The following is a 6,289-nucleotide window of genomic DNA, read 5'->3' on the forward strand; positions in this document are numbered from 1 at the left end:
TTTTATGTCACAGAAATGTAAAATAAAAATATTATGATAATCCTCATGATTGTAATATTTAAAACATTAACCTTAATCTAAAAAAATTATTAAATGCCCTCAGAATAATAGCGTTACAGTTTTTTTTTTTTTTGCTAACAAGCGTTTACCAATACTTAAAGTACTTTTTCTAAACTCTTAACAAAGCAACACACCTGCATCACAGTTAGCCAAATAGTTAATTTTCTGGCTAAAACCACATTTTGTTAAATAAATACAAACTCTACATTTCAAAATGCTGAATATCTTTTTCTTCATATACTAACTCTATCAAAACACAGCAAACACGATTCAAAATAGAGTCATTCGGTCAAAACATTGGCACTGGTTTTCTATCCAACAGGAACATGTAGTCAATAATAGTGCATAGACTGTCAAAATGATAACAATTAATGGCTTTACAAAAACTGCATTACTTATCATGTCTCAGTACGACCTGTATAGAACATACAATATAAGATCCATTAAAAAAATATAACAACAACAATGACAACAACGACGACAACAACAATAACAACACTAATAATAATAATAATAATTGAGCCAGCTACTTCATTTTAGATAGCATGTGTACAGCATAGTGAAGAATCATCAGTACTTTATGGAATGTAAAAGAAAAGTGACAGAATTGCAGCAGTAAAGGCTTTACTGGCAAAATGAAATTACTGTCAGTGATTTGAAAGAAAAAAAAAATGTGTTGTATAAATTTCTCTGTATAAATGTGTCAGTTATGATGGACAATATTGTTATGAATATGTATGGAAAGACTTGGAATTATTCATTAAGATTGGAATCAGCTGTTTCTCAATTATTAGTAATTAAAATAATTCTTAGCAGCTCTTTTAAGCTGCTTTTGTTGCAGAAGTAGAGACTTTACACTATATTTAAAGTTTGAAACATTAGGTCTTCATTTCTGTCATGCTGTGTTCAAGCATTTGTAAAAAAGATAAGAAAGATCCATGATTTTTGGTATGGGGTAAGCTTGTGTGAAAAGAACATTTAAGCATTTTAGAAACGTGTTAATTGATTGAATATTGTGTGTACTACTGAAGGAATAACACTGGCTGACACTTCTTGTAGAAATAAATATGTTGTTTATATGTAATTAAATTATGAGTTATGAAAGGTTCATGTTTTGGTTTTGGGAGTCCACAACAATAGGCTGACATGCATGCAAGGTCAAAAAACACTTTCACTGTCTTATAATATGTGTTTAGTTTTACCTTATTTGCTTAACGACTCCCAATTTTTTTTTATTTTAATTTTTTACCGCTCCAAAAGTGGCACCTAGTGGCAAAGAATGAATTAGCATTTTCATTCAGACCAACGCGAAAATCAAGGGTGAATTCCAAACGGAAGTGAGCAACTCTATACCTTACTCCCTTCAAAGGGCAGAGCCCTTTCTAGTATAAGCATTTGGAACTCCCTTGGTGAAGGGAATGACTGACCAAGCGTTACCTTGACAACGCTGCGCATGCGTGCAGCATTCAGCGCTCCATCGGTTCTTGCAAATAAATATTTCTTCTCATTATTATTATTTCATTTAAATATTTTCTCACTGTGTCTTATTACTATTAAACTATTTCAAACTAAACGTGCTTAAACTTGCTTACATTGACATCTTAAATCATATTTCTATCACTGACAAAAAATATATATATATACTGTATATTTTATATCACATTAAAATAGACAAATTTAATCAATCTATTCTATTTACGTTCGTATGTGAAGTCGAAATTAACCCCAATTTTGCTTTAAAATGATCCTAACTGAAGATCACATGATCAGAAATGGAAATAACTTCCGTGAAGTGACCATCGCGTGTTCCCTTCGCTAACGGACTTCTGGAAGGGCCCTTCAGTTGCTCACTTTCGTTTGGAACGTCCCTACAAATGGCGTCCCCTTCCCGAAGTGCCTTTGAAGGGCACAAAAAAGCCGTTTGGAATTCTCCCCAAGTTTTCTCAGGTCTGTGCGCACAACAAGTGGGCTGCAATATGCTAATGTTTCATGTTGACGTCAACATGAAACGGCTTGGGATTCGTTTTAAAAACAACTTGTTTCAATGATTCAGAGTCGTCTCTTTCTTTTGAGTGACAATAACTTTACCCTCAGTGCACTTTCAGATTTAAAACTTTGCAGGATGTTTTCATTCACTTAGAGCTGTGTTACACACTGCATGAAAGCACATCTTCAAAAATCCATAATAGGGGCACTTTAAATATATAATTATAAATAATTAAATATGTAATTAAATAACATTTACCATTTGTGTTTAGTTTCATGTTGTCTGTTTCTATAACCAGAGTTCAGTGGGGAGGGGAGGGGCATTTTGTTCATAATTTGAGGAGCATACAATCACACACTCTTTCACTTCTGCAGGGATCTAATGTTTCTGCTGAGATCAGACATGAGCTCCTCAAAAACAACACAGCTGCTCTTGAAACTCTTTTGTTGTAGATGGCTTCTAGATGTGTTTATTGTTTTAAAAAATATTTATAATCATTATTTCAAGACAGAAGTATTAAAATAAGATGTACATTAATATACACTTAGTGTGACATGGTGATCCTCATTCAGCTGCAGATTTTCTCAACTGCCTTTCACCTTAAACTAAAGGACTTGGAGTTTGAAAATATAGAGAACAGACTCATCACACACTGATGTGTAGACAGATGATGCCAACCTCGAACCGACATACATAACTACCAAATTTTTCTATGAGTTTAATCGCAAAACTGCTGTTATTGCTGTTAACTGTTCACTGTTTGTTTGAGTACATGTCAAATACTAACTGGATGATGTTCTCTGTACATTTCAGACATTTGGACGTCACCTTGACAATCACCACTGATAAGCTACTCCTAAATGTAATGTAAAAATTAAAATTTTCAGTGAAGCTGCTTTGCAACAATTTGTATCATGAAAAGCACTACACAAATAAATGTGAATTGAATTGTGTCTGATTCTGGATCTTTTATATACCGTGGTATTATGGTTGCATAATCAGTTTCATGAGGAATTGGTTTTAACCCACAAATGGGTTAAAGATGAGGAAGCGTGCTACTTGTGATCAGTCATTACTCTGTCTTGAAATATGATTTATTGGCACATGTTGTTGTTTTGTGTGTATGAGATAGATAGATAGATAGATAGATAGATGCATTAAGTACACAGTGAAACTGCTTTAAAACTGAATCCTCAGTTATTCTCAACTGGAGGGGAAAATCATATTAACAATTTCATTTTTTTAGCAGTGTTGAATCTTTGGAACAAAACGCTAAAGATCCCCAATCAGGATTTTCAAAGCCAAAATGTCACACATTCCCCAGTCTGGACTTTTATGTTGAATTTGTGGTCTTTTAGTTTTCGGTTTTGGTTTTGTAGTTTAGCTGTAATTTATTTGTCTTTTCTTTTTTTCATTTATTTATTTTTTTTTATCTCAAATCCATCTGAAACAAATCATGATCTTTTAGTTACCAATTATGAAGATGACCAGTTGTCAGGTTTCATCTATAGTCTCTCCTGATTAAGACAGATTTTGTTAACAGAGGTTTAGACATATTTCTGGTTGAGCGGATACTGGATGATACTTCAAGCTTCTTCAAATCTCGTAACTGAAGAAAGTGCATTTCAGCTGAACAATGGAGTATTTCACATTCTTGTCATGACCTGACTCTGTGAAGTTGATTCTTAAAGACTCCAGCAGCAGATGCTCATGTAAATGTGTGTAATGAAACACACCTGATTGACATCATCAGCTCATTAATGACTTTAACAGCTGAACTGAAGCTGTTCACAAACACAAGAGCTCACTCAATCCTGCAGTACATGTCTACTGTTTAGATAGCAAAATAATAATTTATTTTTTTGAGTTCATATCTGAATATGATTCCTTTGGCATGATCATGACACAATCTATGATTTTAAATGACCTGTAATAAAATGACTCGACTTTTTGTGTCTCGTTATTGACTGAATGTCCTGTTAAATCCAGCGTCTGATTGTATCTGAAAACAGAAAAAATAAATCAATATTTAATGTAGATCAGTTATGATGACCTTATGATCTGTAAACATAATACACAGTAAAAATAAATAAATAAATACAATTAAATATTAGAACTAACTAGAAGATTAGCATGTATTAATTTAGCAGATGATTGTATCCACCTACAAACTGGTAATATCACAATCAGTTTGTCACAGAGACACAATATTCATACAATATCAGGTTTATTAGAAAGATAGATTAGGAGACAAACAAGAGCTGAGGAGAAATACAGCATTTTCAGAATTGTTTTAAATCTGATGAACTCAGCACATTGCCAGAGAGGAATAGAGAAGCGTTTAGCGTTTTCATAGCACACACTATTCATTTCTGTATTTGTGCCATTATTATTAGTTTTTTTAGGAATGACGTTTTAATCATTTCAATAGTTCGATCATTTTAATTGATATAAAACTGAAAACTGATTGTAGAAATAAAAACCTATACTATAGATAAATATTATTATTATACATCCTGACAACAGAAAGGTAGAAGAACTTGAAAATGTGTCTCTGTCAAGCAGAAACTGAATGTGACTTGAGTCACGCAGTAGGTCTGTGGTATCAGTCACGTGTAACTTAAAGAGGTTCACAATATCAGCACAGATGTCAGAGGTGCATGACGCTTTCTGTTTTTGGCTCAACACGAGGTAATTAAAACACTTTTTTATCTTTAATTTTTTTGGAAAAAGTTAATTTTATTTATTTATTAGATCTGGACATTTATGTTTGTGTAATGTAACCTGTATAAACCTGTATTGCACAGCACTCAACAACAAATTACTTAAAAAACTTCACTTTACTCTATATTGAACCTCTGTATTTTTTGGAACAGATACAAAACAAAGGCAGAATTTACAAGAAATATAGCATGGGAGAGCAAATATGGAGCAGCACAAACTGCAGGATAATTAAACCGACAGGAGAGAAAGAGAAATATGGCGAACAAATAAGACAAAATGTTACGATCTAAAGAACCAAAGACGCTGAGTCTACTCAGACAAAACAGCATTAATAGCGGCAAACCAAACTGTGAGTATTTATAATGTTTCAGACAAAACACCATCATATTTAATCATCAACAGTGTTTTATCTCTACTGTAAAACAAAGTCTATACTGCTATTTTTCATTCATTCTGCATAAACTTTACAGTAAAAACATAATTTACATTTACAGTTGTTCTCATAACTTTACATATAGTTGTTGATCATATGTAACATCTGCTATGTGAAATACAGTACAAGCCTTAATTGTAAAAAAACAACATTTCACAAATTCTGCAAGTTGAATGTAAATGTACGTCCACAACATCATGCATTTGGGAGATGCTTTGATTCAAAGTGACACTGATTTAGGAAACAGTTGATTCGTTCTCTGGGAATCAAACTCTTGTCATGTTCTGCTGTTTGAGCGGCAGGAATAATCAGATGTTTGTGTTTATCATTTGCAGTTTCTCATGTTGCACAGATTCATTCTGGTGTTTCAGAGCGAGTCACAGACGAGGTGAGATTTACACATCATATATAGAGAATTAAAACTGTAGAACCGATGCACAAATCTGATATTATATTGATCTGGTTATACTTCTGAGCATGTGTTTTCTCTTTTTAGGAAGCAGTGATTCATCTAACCAGCAGAATATTCTCCATCATGTTCAGACACTGATTAAACAATGTATAGATGATTATGTATAAATGGTTGTTATATTTATAAAGTGCATGTTTGGATTTCATGAGTGCACTACATGTTCTGAATGAATCTGATCTGAATGTGACATTTACAGTGATCATTGATGTAATCAGAGTTTTTGCTGTATGCTACTGTATGATGTAATGTAGATACTTAATATATATTTTTTAACAAAAATATTTTTCTGTAAAAAAAAAAAATATCTGTAAAAAATATTTTTCTATAAAAAAAAAAAATCTGTACAACTCGAGGAGAAAATAAACAACTTCCTGTAAAAACAATAAATATTTTCTATAATATATGTTTATATATTCATAGATTGCATGACAACATTAAACTATTAAAAACTACATTACAAATCAAAGGCACATACAATATGTCAACACAACAAATAAAAAAAATAAAACAGCAATTAACAAAATTCAAACCTTTGAGGGAATACATATGCAGAGATTTTTGTAAAAGCTTAACATAGAAACAAGTTTCTACGAATAAAAACAAATGAACCAGG

General features: G+C 32.3%; 1 long non-coding RNA gene across 1 annotated transcript; it reads left to right on the plus strand.

The window, feature by feature from the left end:
• Positions 1-4,688: 4,688 nt before the first annotated feature.
• LOC131528166 (uncharacterized) lies at positions 4,689-6,051 on the plus strand. Its single transcript, XR_009267811.1, has 4 exons — positions 4,689-4,738; positions 4,924-5,120; positions 5,540-5,592; positions 5,701-6,051. It is a non-coding gene; the product is annotated as an uncharacterized LOC131528166 (long non-coding RNA).
• The last annotated feature ends 238 nt before the right edge of the window (positions 6,052-6,289 follow it).

Source organism: Onychostoma macrolepis, chromosome 21, assembly GCF_012432095.1.
Source record: "Onychostoma macrolepis isolate SWU-2019 chromosome 21, ASM1243209v1, whole genome shotgun sequence".
NCBI lineage: Eukaryota > Metazoa > Chordata > Actinopteri > Cypriniformes > Cyprinidae > Onychostoma > Onychostoma macrolepis.